The 17373-nt window shown below is 41.9% G+C and overlaps 1 protein-coding gene across 3 annotated transcripts in view; it reads left to right on the top strand.

Moving 5' to 3' along the window:
* Nucleotides 1-17373, top strand: part of SLC16A7 (solute carrier family 16 member 7) — a 148665-nt gene that overhangs the window by 37319 nt on the left and 93973 nt on the right. The window contains exon 1 of one of the 3 annotated variants that reach the window (XM_084617407.1): nucleotides 13958-14008. The exons of the other annotated variants lie outside the window; for them this stretch is intronic. The gene's annotated coding sequence lies outside the window, so the exon portion shown is untranslated. Of the gene's footprint in view, nucleotides 1-13957; nucleotides 14009-17373 lie in introns of those variants that run through there. 3 annotated transcript variants of the gene reach the window in all.

The following is a 17373-nucleotide window of genomic DNA, read 5'->3' as shown; positions in this document are numbered from 1 at the left end:
TTCCCTGCCAGTTTGGGACTCCAGCACCCTGTCTTGCTGAACCAGACATGCCAGTCTGCTCCAACACAGACCCAGGGTCTGAACCATGTGCCCCAAAGCTGCAGCCTTAATTGAAAGCAACTTAAGAAGTGTTCCTGCCTTTAACACTCAGATGCCCAACACCCAATAGTGTCCAAACCCCAAATAAATCTGTTTTACCCTGTATAAAGCTTACAATAGATAGAGAGGTATGCACGGCTGTTTGCCACCACACCCCCCTCCGGGTATTAATATATACTCTGGGTTAATTAATAAGTAAAAAGTGATTTCATTAAATACAGAAAGTAGGATTTAAGTGGTTCCAAGTAGTAACAGACAGAACAAAGTGAATTACCACGCGAAATAAAATAAAACGCACAAGTCTAAGTCTAGTACAGTAATAAAACTGAATACAGATAAAATCTCACCCTCGGAGATGTTTCAATAAGTTTCTTTCACAGACTGGACGCCTTCCTAGTCTGGGCACAATCCTTTCCCCTCATACAGCCCTTGTTCCAGCTCAGGTGGTAGCTAGGGGATTTCTCATGATGGCCGCTCCCTTTGTTCTGTTCCACTCGCTTATATATCTTTTGCATAAGGCGGGAATCCCTTGTCCCTCTCTGGGTTCCCACCCCTCCTTCTCAATGGAAAAACACCAGGTTAAAGATGGATTCCAGTTCAGGTGACATGATCACATGTCACTGTAAGACTTCATTACCCGCTTGCCAGCACACTGGTATACAGGAAGACTTACAAGTAAATCAGAGCCATCTACAGTCAATTGTCCTGGTTAATTGGAGCCATCAAGATTCCAAACCACCATTAATGGCCCACACTTTGCATAATTAAAATAGGCCCCCCAGAGTTATATTTTATATTTCTAAAAAAAAAGGAGTACTTGTGGCACCTTAGAGACTAACAAATTTATCTGAGCATGAGCTTTCGTGAGCTAGAGCTCACTTCATCACAAGTACTCCTTTTCTTTTTGTGGATACAGACTAACATGGCTGCTACTCTGAAAGCTGTCTTTATATTTCTAGTTTCAGATACAAGAATGATTCATACATACAAATAGGATGAACACATTCAGTAGATTATAAACTTTGTAATGTTTCAGAGTAGCAGCTGTGTTAGTCTGTATCAGCAAAAAAAAAAAAAAAAGGAGGAGGACTTGTGGCACCTTAGAGACTAACAAATTTATTTGAGCATAAGCTTTCATGAGCTACAGCTCTGGTGCATCCGATGAAGTGAGCTGTAGCTCACGAAAGCTTACTCAGATAAATTTGTTAGTCTCTAAGGTGCCACATGTACTCCTAAACTTTGTAGTGATACCTTACAAGAGACATTTTGCATGAAGCATAACCCAGTTACATTATATTCACACTCATTAGCATATTTTTATAAAATCATATAGAGTGCAAGTCACAAACTATAGGAATAGGTAATCTACTTAAGGAATAGGTAATCTACTTAAGAAGCATTTATAACTCTAGGACTAGTTTGTGGCTTAAAGCCAGAGGCCAGGCCCCACTTGATGGGCTGCATTGACTTAGAATTCCTCCTGGGCATCATGTGTTGATGCAGAAGCTCTTCCACCCTTGGAGAGAGAACAGCGTATGTTTCCTTCTGTCACTGGCCAGCCGTACCACCGTCTTGCTTCTTTTGGGGAGGCAGGCATTGCTTGTGTCAAAAACAATGTTTATCAACTACAATGTGGCTGATCTGTACACAGGAGATCAAAAGGAGGATGCAATCTTCAACTCAGCTATGTTGCACCCCTAGAGTTCCATCTTGTAAGATGCTGAGCAGTCTGGCTGTGATCCAGAAAAGCACTTAAACACATGCTGAACATCAGGAGGACTTTACACTGAACCGTTATTATATCTAGAACCTTTGAGTCACTGAAGAACTTTGCTCCCAGCGTGATTACCCATAGCTGGCTCATTTTTATTCAGTGTAGCTAATAATGGGGTGGGTTTTTTAAAGTATTATTTCTTATTTGACCACGTTTTATTTTTTTATCTTTTTATCTATTAACCATCATTTTACAATATACAGCTTATAGAAATATTTTACATTTGATTAATTTTACAGTTGTCTTGAGTCAAGGAAACACTTTTTTACCTAATCTTTCAATATTAACTCATATTTGGGAATAATACATAATTTCTCCTTTATTAGCTGGTTAATCTTATATCATATTAAAAATAAAATGTTGAGGACCTCTGACACAGGTGCAAGAGTATGAAGGGTCATTGTAACCCAAGAACCTCTTAATGCCAACTGAGAAAGGGGTGTAGAGTGGCTCGAGAAATCTCCTGATTCTGGTATGTGCCTTCTGATTCACCAAAGAAGGTCATGCAAGGTCTTAAATAAAAGCTGGTGTCACACTGGTCATCGGTATCATTGTAAAATGTATGTACAAATACTATGAAAGGAGTTATGTATGTACACTGAAAATATGGTCTTAAAATCTGTAGGCATTGATCACCACCAAAGGTGAAAAACAGGATTTCTGTCATACAAGAGAGGTTCATTCATCTACCTGCTGTCATGTAAATAGAGTATTGTCTCATTTACAATGGGCTTCCTATCAACAGTCTAAACTGAATGCAAATGAAGGATTGTGGGAACTTCAGAAAGATCTAACAGGAAGAGAAGAACAGCAGGGGGAAGGGAATGCTGTGTGGTAGGAGCACTTCAAAGGTTTGTTTGACTATATTTGGGGGAGGTCAAAGAAGACACCAAGGTACTGAGGAAGGAAAAGGACAACAAGTTTGCATCATGAAAAAGGGGTCTGAACCAGGCTTGGTTGAAAACAGTGAAGAGAACTTTGGGTGAGAGAGAACTTCTTTAGACAAGATTGTAACTTGTTAAGTGTACTCTCTAGAAAAAGTGTCATGATTTTGATTTACATGTAACCATTTGTTTGCAATAGTCTTACTCTCTCTAATTTGAATGTTGAAATTTTTGATAATAAACTTATTCTTGTTTTCACAATAAATATTTCTTAATGCTGTGGTGTTAAGCAAGGTGGTGGTCCTAAACTGAATTTTACAAGCTGGTATGTACTGTTCTTTGGGAACAGCAGATCTGGTAATTCATAGACTTTAAGATCAGAAGGGACCATCGTGATCATCTAGTCTGACCTGCACATTGCAGACCACAGAACCCCATCCACCCATTCCTTAAATAGACCCCTAATCTCAGCAGAGGTTACTGAAGTCCTCAAAACATGGTTTAAAGACTTCAAATTACAGAGAATTAATAATTTACACTAGTTTAAACCGGCAAGTGACCTGTGCCCCATGCTGCAGAGGAACGCGAAAGCCCCCCAGAGTCTCTGCCAATCTGACCTCTGGGAAAATTCCTTCCTGACCTCAACTACGGTGATCAGTTAAATCCTGAGCATGTGAGCAGGACCCACCAGGCAGATACCTGGGAAAGAATTCAGAGCCCTCCCCATCTAGTGTCCGATCTCCACCCCTTGGAGATTTTTGCTCCTGACAGTCGCCGATGGGCCATATACCATCCTATGCAGTCCCACCATACCATCCCCTCTATAAATTTATCAAGCTCAGTCTTGAAGCCAGTTAGTTTTTTTCCCCCACTGCTCCTCTTAGAAGGCTTTTCCAGAACTTCACTCCTCTGAGGGTTAGAAACCTTCACCTAACTTCAAGGCTAAATTTGTTGATGGCCAGTTATATCCATTTGTTCTTGTGTTCACATTTGTACTTAACTCCTCTCCCTCCCTGGTATTTTTCCCTGATGTATATATAGAGAGCAATCATATCTCCCATCAGCCTTCTTTTGGTTAGGCTTAACAAGCCAAGCTCTTTGTCTTCTCTCATGAGGTAGGTTTTCTATTCCTCAGATCATCCTAGTAGATCTTCTCTGTACCTATTCCAGTTTGAATTCATGTTTCCTAAACGTGTGAGAGCAGAACTGCACACACTATTCCAGATGAGGTCTCACCAGAGCCTTGTATAATGGTACTAACACTTCCCTGTCTCTACTGGAAATAACTTGCCTGATGCAACTTAGGAATGCATTAGCCTTTTTCATGGTCTCATCACATTGACAGCTCAGTCATTCAGTGAGTGTTCAGTGGATAAGGGGCTCAACATGGCAGGAATGCTTGGAAGACTCAGGGGTTGGTGTATGCCTATTGCTATCTGTACAGAGAGAACGAGGCCTGGAAGGCAGTGCTTGTTTTGCCAGAGGCTGGTGTAATCAGGGAGCTGATCCACAGCAGGCAGAGACAAGGCTGCTTCACATTAAGGGCTGGTTGTGGGGAGATATCTGACAGCCCTGGGTCCCCATGGGGAGCATCACAGCCATACTATATCTTTCTACAGATAAACCTATTGAAGATGAATAGAAAGCTCAGAAAATGTCTACTCCCTCAGCGGCAAAGGTTTGAGGATTAAGGAGAAGGCATGGGCTGTGACATTCAGGTTCCACCTGTGTGAAAACAAGGGAGTGCAAGTCTGGAGCAAAAGTATGTGTGGTACAGAGCAACATTAGCTCTAATGCAGATAACCATTACAGCCTTGGGATTACAGTACTGTTCACTTGCTCCACCACCACTGTTCACTAAGCCACAAAGTCTTGACCCTGTGAAGTTGCAGTCCAGAGGCTTCTGAATGCTTTCAAGAAGGGGAGAAGCATGTTGTGGGAGTGCTGCTTCCCCCACTTTGAGTTTTAAAGCCCTATCTTTCTCTTATTTGCTCCCTTCCATTCCTACCAGCTGGATGATCTTTAACCTCTTCAATTTCTCTGCTCTTTTACATAGTCAACCACTCCATCTTGGTTCTCTTTCTGAGAACTCTCTAACAAATCCTTTAGTGTCTCCTTTGTTGGTTTCTTCTACCTCCCTCTCCACCAGATTGCCTATATTTCTGTACGTAGCCCCTTATTCTAAAGATTACATCTTATTCCTGGGTGATTTTTTTATCCATTCTTCGGATCAGTCTAGTGCTTATAAGAGTATTTTATCTACATATATCATATATGCACTGATGACTCCCAAATCAACATCTTTATCTTGGCTTTTCCTCCTCTTCCAGTTTCAAAGCTCTAAGATATCAATTCCTGGATGTTTGTTTGACAGTTCAAGCTCAACATTATGAAAAGAGAACGCCTCAGCCTGCCCTTCACATCCTAGATTTGTGCATCCATATCAAGCACCTGCGTGTATGCCTGATTTATATATACAAATATACATTGTTTTTTAAAAAGTAATTCTATCCCTCATGCAAATACTTTTGTCTATTACCTTGTAATTTCCTGCCTATATTGCTTCAACCTCTTATTCTTTGACCTACTTGACTCTCACCTTGCATCCTCTTGTCTCTGTAAAATGCCAGTGCTAACCTTATCATCTACTCATTCTTTAATTGCGTCTCTCCAGCCCCTCCCCCACTCCAAACACTACCTTTTTCACTGGGTCTTCTCCTCCTACATCAAAAGCGAACTCCTCAAACTCACCTTCATACGTCTAGGGAATCTCTGACCCTATTTATATCTGAGCTCTTTTTTTTTTTTTTACCACGCCACCCCCTCATGCCCTGCTGTCTTCCAATTCTGTTCTATTTCCCTTTATGCTTCCTTTACATCCTTTTGATATACGTTCCTCTGTACTTTTTCCTGCACTGCCCTCTACATGTCATCCTGCACGTTGTGCAACTATGCTCTCCTTCTGCAAGTCACTCCTGAAATATTACTTCTTTCAGTTCTCTCGTGTCACAATGCAGACTGATGCTCCTGCATCAAATTAATAAAAACAACATATATAAAAATGTATGAATAAAACTTACTAGCATGATGCATATATTCACTGCAAACACAAAAGAGCACATGATTGTATTTAATGTAGACCTAGAAGCTCTCTCACCTGCCCGTCTTCTGTGCTGTACATTATCTTGAGGTCATTTGATTGTAAATTCAAGATTGTGCTCATGAGATTGTAAATTCTTCAGGGCAGAGGCTGTGGTTTTCATTTGTCTGTAAGACATCTGTATAAACAACAAAAGTCATAGTAATAAAATGGGAGCAGAGGTTCCTCTACTGAGCCCACTGCAGGGTGTCATTTTGACTGCTGTGGTACACAATTTCTTCTAGTTATTTGTCAGGGTGCTCTGTGTACCACAGGCTGGTGACGAGCACTATGGGCATGCCAAGCACTGGCCTCTACAGACTCTGTCCATTGGTGGAATCCTACTATGCAGTAAAAGAGGAATCTTCACAACAGTTGACAGGAAAGAAAAGAAGCAAACTTATTCGGTAGGATTCTCACACATTAGCTGTAAAAGGAAAGTAGATAATTTCCAAACTACACCACAATAAGTATGTCTGCACTGCACACTTCTTTCAGCAGCGTGTAGAGGACATACCCACATAGCCGCCCAGCATAGGTATGATTAGCCAGTAAGATATGGCTTAGGAGACAAATAGAGGAAAGAGATGCCTGAAGGGTGTGGGTATGTACTCACATGCACACTCTGAGGGAGAGTTGGTAGCAAGGAAAGGCTCCATCAGCTCCCCTACCACAGGAAAAGGCTCTGGCAGGGAGGAAGTGCTCTGGCAGCTCCCTGCTGCTGGCACATTTCTCCTCTAGCAGCAAGGACGGCAGTGGGAAAAGCAACTCTCTGCTGCTGGAGCCCTTCCCTGCCGCAGTAAAAGACTCCAGCAGTAGGAAAAGGCTCTGTCAGCCCCTCATTGCAGGAACCTTTCCTCACAGCAGGGAGAAACTCCGGCAGTGCGGAAAAAGGCTCTGGCAGGAGGGAGGCAACAGGGAAGGGCTGAGGCAGAGCCTTTCCTTGCTGCAGTGAAAGGCTCTGGCAGCAAGGAGCTTTTGAAACCATCCCCCCCTACCACCCTTCTGTCAGAGTCTTTCACTGATATCCATAGCTACCCACAGCAAGGTGGGCCCAGCCTGCTTTTCACTAAAGCATGTATCTACATATACACTCCGTGCTGCCACCAGTGGTTTGTAGTGTAGATGTAGACTAGAGGACATCCAAATAAAGAGTACAAGCTAACCTCTCAGAGTTCCCTGGGTCTAAGATCCAAGGAGCTTCATTATGTGCACCTCTCTATGAGGAGATAAGAGTCCTACTAGGCCTTTGGTCTCACAGGCCTAGTCTTCAGTTTCTGGTGTTCTAGGCATCTTCTGACTGTCACACTGAGGATCTCTCCCTGCCACATTGCTGCACAGTAGGTCCCTATGCTGTTCTGGACACAGTGCCTGCTCCAAAATCCTTATAGTGCCTTTATTTCCTCTTCCCAGGAACTCTGTATCATACAGTTCCTGCTGCTGGCTAGATGCTAACCTGAGTCCTGCTCATCCTAGAATGATTTATAATAACCCAATGCTTTCCCTTTGGGTCAGTCCAAAAGAGCAGGGGTACCCAGTATTGAGCCAGAAGTTTCATTATTATATTTAAAAATTACACAAAATTGACAAAATTGATTTGCCAAAATCATGATAATTTCAGTGGGAAAACTACAGACTTACAAGTGTTGGGGAAAGTACAGACTTATCAGTGTAGAGTAAAAAATGTGGGTGAATATCCTTCCTTTAAGACTTGACCCAGGAAATGTTATAATAGGAACAATACTGACATCCTTAATGCATCCCTTTAAGCTTTTTAACAGAATTTAACAGGAATACCTGAGTGTAGCACTGAATCAGTTAGGATTCTAGTTTCATTGGTAATTTATTTCTCTCTGAGACTTCTAGTTTTGTTAAAATATTCAAGAATGCTGTGAATTCTGTGCATTCTGTGAGATCAACAGTGCCCTGGGTTGCCACAAAACCACAGGTATTTGCAAAGTCAGAGAATGATGCATTCTGAATAAGAGGAGTTCACAGAATAATAATAATTGTAAACAGTTCATGTTACTGCCTGGATACTGAAAGCACTCAGCCCACATTTCTGGGCTTAGTTTTCATATTTCATGTTTGCCTTTACTGGTCAAAGCAGGCAGGGAGGACTAATCATGCACCATTAGAATTCAGGCCAGCATTTGGAGTGAGCACAAGGATCAGTGGGACACAGCAACCAATAGTGGGTCATAATAGAGCAGAGAAGCAACAGTAGGAGGTACCTCTTATGAATGATTACTGCTGGCTGGTCTTGTGCTTCCAAGAGACCAAAATTAAAACTCAGTGGAGAAGAAGCTTGCCAGAAATTGGGAATAGTTGACTGGGGATGGATCACTTGATGATTACCTGTTCTGTTCATCCCCTTTGAAGTACCTGGCATTGGCCACTGTTGGAAGACAGGATACTGAGCTAGATAGGCCAGTGGTCTGACCCAGCACGGCTGTTCTTATGTTCTGAAGAAGATGCATATACAATATTAGATCATATTGTAACCTGAGGGCAAGGGTCATGCGGGGAGAATCCAATAGCAGGTATTATTTGCTAGTTGCTTCAGAGGAGGAACTAGGAAAGCCAGAACTGAAGAGTTACTATGGAGGTGTGAGGTCCTCTAATGGTCCTCATGCCCTGTCACAATGTCATGTTACATTACCAAAGGAAAAGTGTTGGGGGAGCATGGTGGTTAGAAAGGATAGCTATGCTTTCCCGGTGTGTGTCAGTGATGCTATGACATGTTGTAGGAAGGGAGGAGGACTGAGAAAATGTCTAGAATGAAGACGACAGCTGATTATTACAGCATGGGGAAGGGCACACACCATGAAAGTGAGCAGCAAGAATTCGCACAGCCACAAGTCAGTTTTCTAAAACTTTCTGATGCTGGCTGGGCAGAGAGAAGATTGATGAGGCCAGTATTGGCTCACTCTAAGAGAACGAGGACTAATCTGTTCATGATAGGCTTGGCTACATGGGATTGGACTGCGTAAGTTTAGATATCTTGTCTAAACTGGTGGAGAGGTGGAAATATCTAACCTGAGAAGTGTGAAGCAGCATGGATGCATCCAAATCCCCAGAGAGTCTTAATATAAAAAAGCAAAGTGAAAATATATATGAAAGCAAGTGTCTTTAAAGATCTGTTTGATGAGGACAAACTGATGTCTTTTTGAATCTTAAGAGTATATATGGTCTCAGGGACAAATAATTGTTATTGTTATGCAGCTGCACACCAGCCTGACCCAAATACATGTAGTGACAAAATAAGGAGGAAAAATGAAGGAAAAAAAAGAAAAGAGTCTTTACAAATTATTTTAATCTACACTGGGACTACAAACACAATTATACACTAATCATAATTGTCTGGTCATTGCACAGCATCAGTACAGAATGGAGTTAAAGGTGTTTGGGTGCCTTACGTGCATTTCCTTATCTTAGTAGGTTTGGATTTCTTTTAAGGTTATCTTCAACTTTGAATTTCCTGGAGTTGTAAAACTTGTTTTAGGGATAATCACATCATCTCTGAAATGTTTTTACCATGAAATAACTGATACATACTCAACCTTAATCTTAACTCCAGTTTAATTTAGATTTTTTTAAATACAGGAATAATAATAAAACATGAATGTAGCTTTCTTGATCAGGAATTTCTGCAATAAGTAAAATAAATAGCCCCAATATTATTATGAAATTCATTTGTAACAATCAATCAGTTGATCAAATGCTGTATATTATGTCTTTTAGCATAACTAAGCTCTCATAGTGTTTAACCTTATATTACTTAATACCTCACCTCCGATCCTTGATGAAGGGTTGCAGTATTGTGTGAAAATGTGAAGGGGTTAATTACACTATATGAAAAAAGCCTTGTCCAATGTGTTTTACCTCTCACTTAAAATGCACTATATTTTGTTTCTTGGTAAGTAGTGTATTTGTACACAATGATCTCATGTTATTCATTTCTAACTTGGCATGGATGATTTAGATCAGCAGCATGTACTAACATCTGGCTTCATAGTCTGGCTGAACTACTTGTGCAATAGCAGCATGCGATGAAAATGCAAGCAGTGTACATAATTTTAGGCTCGAGGGCCTAGTTTCCTTGTGCAAAGCTGGTTAAGCAGACTGAAAAAGCAGTCAGTCTGAGATGTTTATGTAGGAAAATGTAATTAGCTTCATAATAAAAGTTACAGCAATTCAAGAAGTGGATATAAACTGAGGAAAATAGTGCTATTACTGTGTAATCAAACTGGTCAGTTGGAATGCTGGACATTGCTAGCAATCACAGTGGTCTGTATTGCATAGTGGAATGCATGGGTTTGAGAGGAAATTACAGGGGCAAAGCCCTCTTTGCTGTGAGTATCATAGATGTCACAAAGTACAGTCTCAAGGGGAGAGATGAAGTTTCCTGTGTTATCACAACTGTCCCTATGGTCAGATGTTTGGCTGTGTGTGTGTGTTTTCTCAGTGTGCCATCCCAGCTCTGTGCAGATAGCAGATACAGCAGACTTCGATCGGACTGCCCAATAAATCCACAGACTCGGTTTTTAGTGAAGGCACCCGGCCACGTTTACTGCCAACGAAGCACGATCCTAGCTTCCTGGATCAGTGTCTGCAAGTGGCTCAGCCACTGCCCCCTGAGGCTGGCCAAAGACACTCCCTCTCAGACACCACATTATATACCAATACAAACATGTTACATATTGCCCCACTGACCTAGTTAATTACTGCCCCCTGACATGATTTGTTGCCACCCATTCATTACCTTGTGCATGTTGGTTTGATCAAAAGATGTCTATCCATCACACTGTCATCCAGATCTTATCTTTAGGAGGGGTCAGTCTGCTCTCCTTATCTTTGGGGAGTGTGATTCAGTACAACCGTTCTGGAATATGTTTGCATGAGTGTCCTGTGCCTGGTACTTAGGAACGTGTGTGTGTTTTTGCAACACCAGTCGTATTCTTGCCAAGTTCATGTATTGGACAATGAGCCTGCAAGCAGGCATCTGCTTTGTAACAGGACAGGTCCATTACTTGGCCTGACTTTTGCTAACTCTGCTTTATGTCAGCCGGGCTTGACTTTAGTTCAGGCCTGAGGCCTTACATCAGGCCCCTTGTCACAGGCTCTCTCTTTCTACTACAGTCCCATCAGTCAATTCACAAAATTGGAGCTAAAGAGAAGGGTTAATTTGCACTGCAACCTACAATATGAAGTGACAGTTTGGTACCTTCTCTGTAGGAGGGCTAAGGTCAAAGAAAGAAAGAGAAATCCCTGAAAGGCATTGCAACCCTTCCATCATACAAAAGTAGGTATGCCTCAGTTTCCCACTCTTAATAGACTAATTTAGTTTTGCAGCTACATCAAGAGTTTCCTCTTCTAGGGTAACAAAAATCTGAAACATCTACCCTGTCTTATCCTTGTGCAACAGCCCCCCATCAAGAGCCTATCAGTTTTCCTCCTTCTCCAGGTATAACTGCATCTCATCCACTCATTTTCTCTTTCTCTCTCTGGGTCACATTCCTCACTTAAATCTTCCACCCATCCAAAATAACACACCAACATCCCCCGGTGGCCCTCAGAATCAGAAAGGAACTCACAAGCACAAACTACAGCTGTGAGACCAGCCAAAATAAAATCCCTCCCTCTGGGTGTATTTTACCCAGCCACCTGGCTGTCTTTTTAGGCCCTCTTTCCAGGTCATTTTACTAGAGAGAGACAGAGTCTCTGCCACTCTTAGCAGAGATGTCTACATTAGGCCTTACTCCCGCCCTGCTCTCTCATTACTTATCTGGGCACGGAGTTTAATTATATTCCTCCCTCCTTTTTTCCAGAATTCCTGGCTATTGCCTACAGTTTTCATGGTCCCTTTGGGAACCACAACCTCCAGAATGCCTTTGTTCTGGGCTGAACTGGGAATAGAGCTTTACTGGGTTAGTAGCCTGTTTTAAGCAGTCAGCATGCCCTATTGCAGGCATTAAACACAAGGGGCCTGATTCTGCTCTCACACCAATTTTACAGTGGTGTAACTCCATGAACTACAATGGGGTTAGAAGTGTGAGAGTGGAGTCATGTAGAATGTGATACTACGAAAGTAACCGTGCACCTCTTGAGAGGGTTTTATGATACATACATTTGCAACAACTGCCAAAGGTCGTTGTTGCAAATGACCTCGGATTGAACTATTTAGTCATATGAGACATTGCAAACCATCTACATCATAGGCTGTAATTTCCACTGTCTCTCGCAGACAAAAGGATGCCAACATCTCTGATCAGATGAAGTTGAGGCCACTCATTGTGTCATAGGAATGCTTAGCACCTTGAAGAATCTAAAGCTCTAACCATCCATTTTCATTTTTTGTAACCAAAATATTTTATTAGCTTATTTTCATATTACTTTCTAAGGTTCTTATTGTTTTTCAACTCCTTCTGCTCTCCCACAATTTCTTTGCTGAATTCAGCATGTTAAACTTCTATGCCTTCCAACATTCCTTTATTGTTTTCTTCATTTCTCCCTCTCCCGCAAGCACATGGTCTTTCACGTTCATAACTAAAATCACTGTACTTATTTAAACACATATATGGCTCCAGACCTAAGTTCCCTGTAAGCTGCGTGGCTGCGCAGCAGCCCATTTAGCTCCACACATGCGCTCAGGGAACTTGCCCAGCTGGGACCTGCCACGGCTGGGGGAGGGGCACCCCTTCTCCAGCCCAGCCCCCAACCTGCCGCGGCCGGGGGAGGAGTGGCCTGAACCCAGCCCCGCCCTGGACCTACTGCAGCTGTGGCGCCCCTCCTCTGGCCCCAACTCAGCCCCAGACCTGCTGCGGCCGGGGGTGGGGTGCCTATCCCGCAGCCCCAGCCTTGAAACTGCTGCGGCGGGGAGAGGAGACTCTCCCCCACAGCCCAGGTGCTGCTGCGGGTAGAGAGAGCTGGGGAGTCCTCTCTCCCTGCCACAGCCCCGGAGCACCCTCCTGCACCCCAAACCCCCGGCCCCACCCCGGAGCCCACATCCCCAGCCGAAGCCCTCACCCCCTGCACCACACTTTGCCCCAGCCCTGAGCCCCTCATCCCCAGCATCACCCCAGAGCCCTCACTCCCCCACACCCCAAACCTCTGCCCCAGCCCTGAACCCCTCATCCCTGGACCCTCCCCAGAGCCTGCACCCCAGCCAGAGTCCTCACATCCCTGCACCCCAACCCTCTGCTCCAGCCCTGAGCCCCCTCCCACACTCCGAACCCCTCCCCCCCGACAAATGTTGTTATGTGAACCAATATGAAAATGATGTGTCACACATCACTTCCATATTGGTGCACATAACAAAATTCATTCCACACATGTGTGGAACAAATTAGAGGGAACACTGCTCCAGACATGAAAATACAGTATTTTTGCTTCTTGGAAATTTCAGGAGACATCCAATTTTGCCTCCCTCTCACCAATCCTATCATCTTTGTGCATGGAAGGTAAGATTCCAATCACTCTTATATCACTGTAAAGGAGGAGGAACTCCACTGAAGATAATGGTATTACAATAATATGAGATAAGAATAAGATCTAAATTCCATTCTAGTCCAAACCTTGTTTTTCAAAACCTGCATTAAAGTGCTAGCCTCCTTTTCTGACAACTTCCAACTGACTGAAAATTTACATTTATTTCATTTTCTTTACAGTAGGAGTTTTAATGTTCCCTGGTAGTTTCAGAAACTGTAATAGAAATCCTTTTACAAAACACCAATAGGCCCGAGAGTTAAAGTTCTGTGAAACAATTATAAATCAAGTCTTTCCTTATAACTTCTGTCATCTGTGACTTTCACACAGTATCTCTGAATGCCCTATTCAGTTGCTATAACAACATCTGTTGTTGGAAACTTAAAGTTGTATTTGTCACATGCATACCACCTGAATGGAAGTAGGAAAATTATACGTTAGCTTTGACATAGTATCACATGACATGCTTAATTTATCTGGATGTAACTGGCTGAGAGTGGTTCAGCCTGTTACTCAGCTGGCATAAATTTACTTCCTTGTTGGCTTTGTGGACCATTAGTCATTAATTTTAAGTAGTAGCAAAGTGCTTTGCAGTTTGATTACAGGAGGAACTAATTGTGTAAGGTATGGGATTATTTACAATGGAAAATAAATTAAAATGAAAGTGTAGATGTTTTTAAAATTCTTTTTGGCTTCATTTCTAATGTTTGTCACTGTAATTTAGTAATATCTTTGTTGTTGGGACATCTTTCAAAACATGTTATGCAATATGTATGAAATATTACAGGAGTTTTCAGAATTCCTTCAGAGCTGGAAATTTGAGCTTAAAGGAAAACTCTTCAAATTGTAAAATATAATTCATGATGCTGGCTATCAAATAGTTTGGGTGCATATTTATGTAGTTTGTAACACTGATTGAGCTCATATGTTTCTCTATAAAATATGAAACCATTCTTGAAATCACTGTTCATGTTATTAACAAAGAGTCTGCTCCTGCTCCAGTTTAAATCAATGGAATTTTTCCTTTGGCTTCAATGAGAACTGGACTGGATCATAAACTTGGAAGATGTATATGTAGTAAATATTTAAGGTTTTGTTTTCTTCATTTCTCTAGGCTGAGCCAACTGATTACTGTCAGTGATCAGACATTGTTCTGTAGCACTTTCCTTAAATACCCTTGTAAAAGCACATTTTTCTTCAGGTATTTAGATATTAATTTATTCACAGGTTAGAAAGGATCATTAAGGGAAGAAAATTGTTTTGCATTTTTAGTGGTACCTAAAAAATTTAAATTTTAATTAAGAAACAAATGGTAGTATATTCCAAGAATAAAACTTTACAGTACCACAAGGTTTTGAAATATCTGTGAAAGAATGCTTCCATTGCTGCTTTGTTAATTCTGCATTAATTTATAACTACTGAATGAAAACCTCCAGCCTCATCAATTAAGAAAACTACAAATAGTTTGAATTGGTTTATCTTCAAAATGTTACTCAGTAGCATAAGATGTTATTTACTACTTACATCATGGCAAAACCCAAGGGCCACAGTTAGAATCAGGAGTCCAAGGTGCTGGGAGCTGTACAGACATAAAATAAGAGTGTCTCTGTTCTGGTCTGTGCTTCTAATATAAATAGATGGAGACTTAAACTCCAAGTGCTACATTTTCAAAAGGTTTCTAATCCAGTCTCCATTTCTGTGTGTGCAACTTTGTATGTTCAGTTTTTGTTCACTGTCTTGCACACACAAGGCCTGATGCTTCATTTTCCTCCACCTTATGATTTACACCTGTGGGAGAAATTACTATTGAGCTGATGTGGTGTTTAGATGTTGCTTGTAATTATTAGAATTGGGAGCACTGGCTGTTGGGAGTCTGAAAGGATAGGAAACAGGAAGGAGGGGGAGGAGTTGAGAGGCTGGGAAAAAACTACAGAGGGTGCAGCAGCAGCTTGGTAAAGAGGTTTCCACTTTGAAAATAAAGTCCTGTTGAAGCTTGTTAGTACCTTGCCTGGTTGATTCAACATTTTGGCGACGAGGATGGATCTTCTGCCTCTGAACCCACTTGCACCCTTTCTGCAAAGCCCTGGTGAGCCTCCAATTACTTTTACTACCTGGATCCATATGTTTGAGACTTATCTGCTTGCAATCACTGCTACAGAGATTTCTGAAGTAAGAAAGCGTGCTCTGCTAATCCACTGCCTTGGAGCAGAAGGGCAGCGTATATTTTACACTTTTCCCCTTGCAGATGATTAATGCAGTGAGTGCAGTCTCATATTTAAGAAATTTTTTGTGCCAAAAGTGAATGTAGTAGCTAATCGCTACAGATTTCACCAGCGTGAGCAGAAACCAGGGGAAACTATAATGCAGTATATTGCTTCCCTGAGGAGTCTGATTGTAATTTGTGACCAGCTCATTGAGAAAACAACCATGCTTCGTGTAAGAGAATGGTTACTTCTAGAACCACAACATACACTAGAAGAAGCAGTAACCATTGCTACTCAGATTGAGTCAGCTACAGGTGAAGCTAAAATAATGAGCATGGATACAGGAGGCACAGTCCAAGCTGTGACTCCTTTGCAGAAAAGTTCACTTCCACTGCAGACACACAATTGCAAGAGGAAAACGAATGAAAAACCACCGAATCAGCAAATTCAAAATACAGTAAAAGCATGTTTTCACTGTGGATCCCCACAATACCTTGCAAGCAACACAGGATTTCCGGCAAAAGTAGCTCAGTGCAATCATTGCAAAAAGATTGGACATTTTGCTAAAGTATGTCACAGTAGCCAGTTCAATCATCAGGTGCATGCAGTTACAATACCAGATGTTACTGTGCTGAGCGTGGACAAAATCACAACTGCACATATTCCAGAACAGATAAAGTGCACTGTAAACGTTTCAGCCATACCCTCAGGCAAACCACACTCTATTCAGCTAATGTTGGACACTGACTCAGCACTATCTATACTACCTGATTCCATCTATCTGCATTACTTTAAAGATGTGCCTCTTACTGAACCCAAACTTCACTTGGTGTGCTATTTGAAAAACCATATTCCAGGACATGGCTGCCTGCCAGTAATAGTTACTTTTGGTGATTGCTGCATAAATGCAGAGTTCTACATTGTCCACAAAAGCACTCCTATCATTTGCAGAGATTTATTGGCTGCTTTAAATCTCAGGGTAGTTAATGGACGGATTGATCTTTCTCAGCAAAGCACTTCTTTGGTACACACACCAGTTTCAGCTGGGACCCAACACCAGCTTGAGGAGTAACTTGGCTGTGCTTATGGGTTTCTGCATAAAGTTAAAATGCGGAATAATGTGATGCCTGTACGACAGAAGTTACGGCACTTACCATTTTCAGTCAGGGAAGCTGTTTGAGAGGAACTTAGAAAACTTGTTCAAAAGGACATTATTGAGGAGATCGACTCCTTGGAATGGGTTTCACCTATAGTAGTGATGCAGAAGAAGGGTGGAGGCATTCGCCTTTGTGTGGACTTAAGGGATCCAAATAAAGCTATTGTGATTGACAGCCATCCTCTTCCTCAAATAGAAGAAGTATTTGCAGAACTCCGGGGAGCAAAGTTGTTTTCTATTCGTGATTTGCAGAGGGCATACCACCAGGTTATGTTGCATGAAGATAGCAGAGACCTCACAGCATTTATTATACATGAGAGACTATTTAGTTTTATACATGTTCCATACGGTCTCTCATTTCAAAAAAATGTCATTAATTCTGAAGAATCAACATGGAGTTCGGTGCTATCTGGATGATATTATTGTGTTTGGAAATACTTCTGAGGAGCATGATAATAACCTGCAGTCTGTACTAAACTGCATCAGCACAGCAGGCCTCCAGCTCAATAGGTCCTAATGCAAATTTAGACAAACTGAACTCTCGTCTCTGGGGCATACAATTTCACAGGCTGGACTAAAACCTGATCCAGATCATATCCTGGCAATTTCAAATGCTCCTCCTCCAACAG

Source organism: Lepidochelys olivacea (genome assembly GCF_965140295.1).
Source record: "Lepidochelys olivacea isolate rLepOli2 genome assembly, chromosome: 1".
In the NCBI taxonomy this organism is placed as follows: Eukaryota; Metazoa; Chordata; order Testudines; family Cheloniidae; genus Lepidochelys; species Lepidochelys olivacea.
The sequence above is the reverse complement of the archived record's forward strand: the minus strand, read 5'-3'. Positions and strand labels throughout refer to the sequence as shown.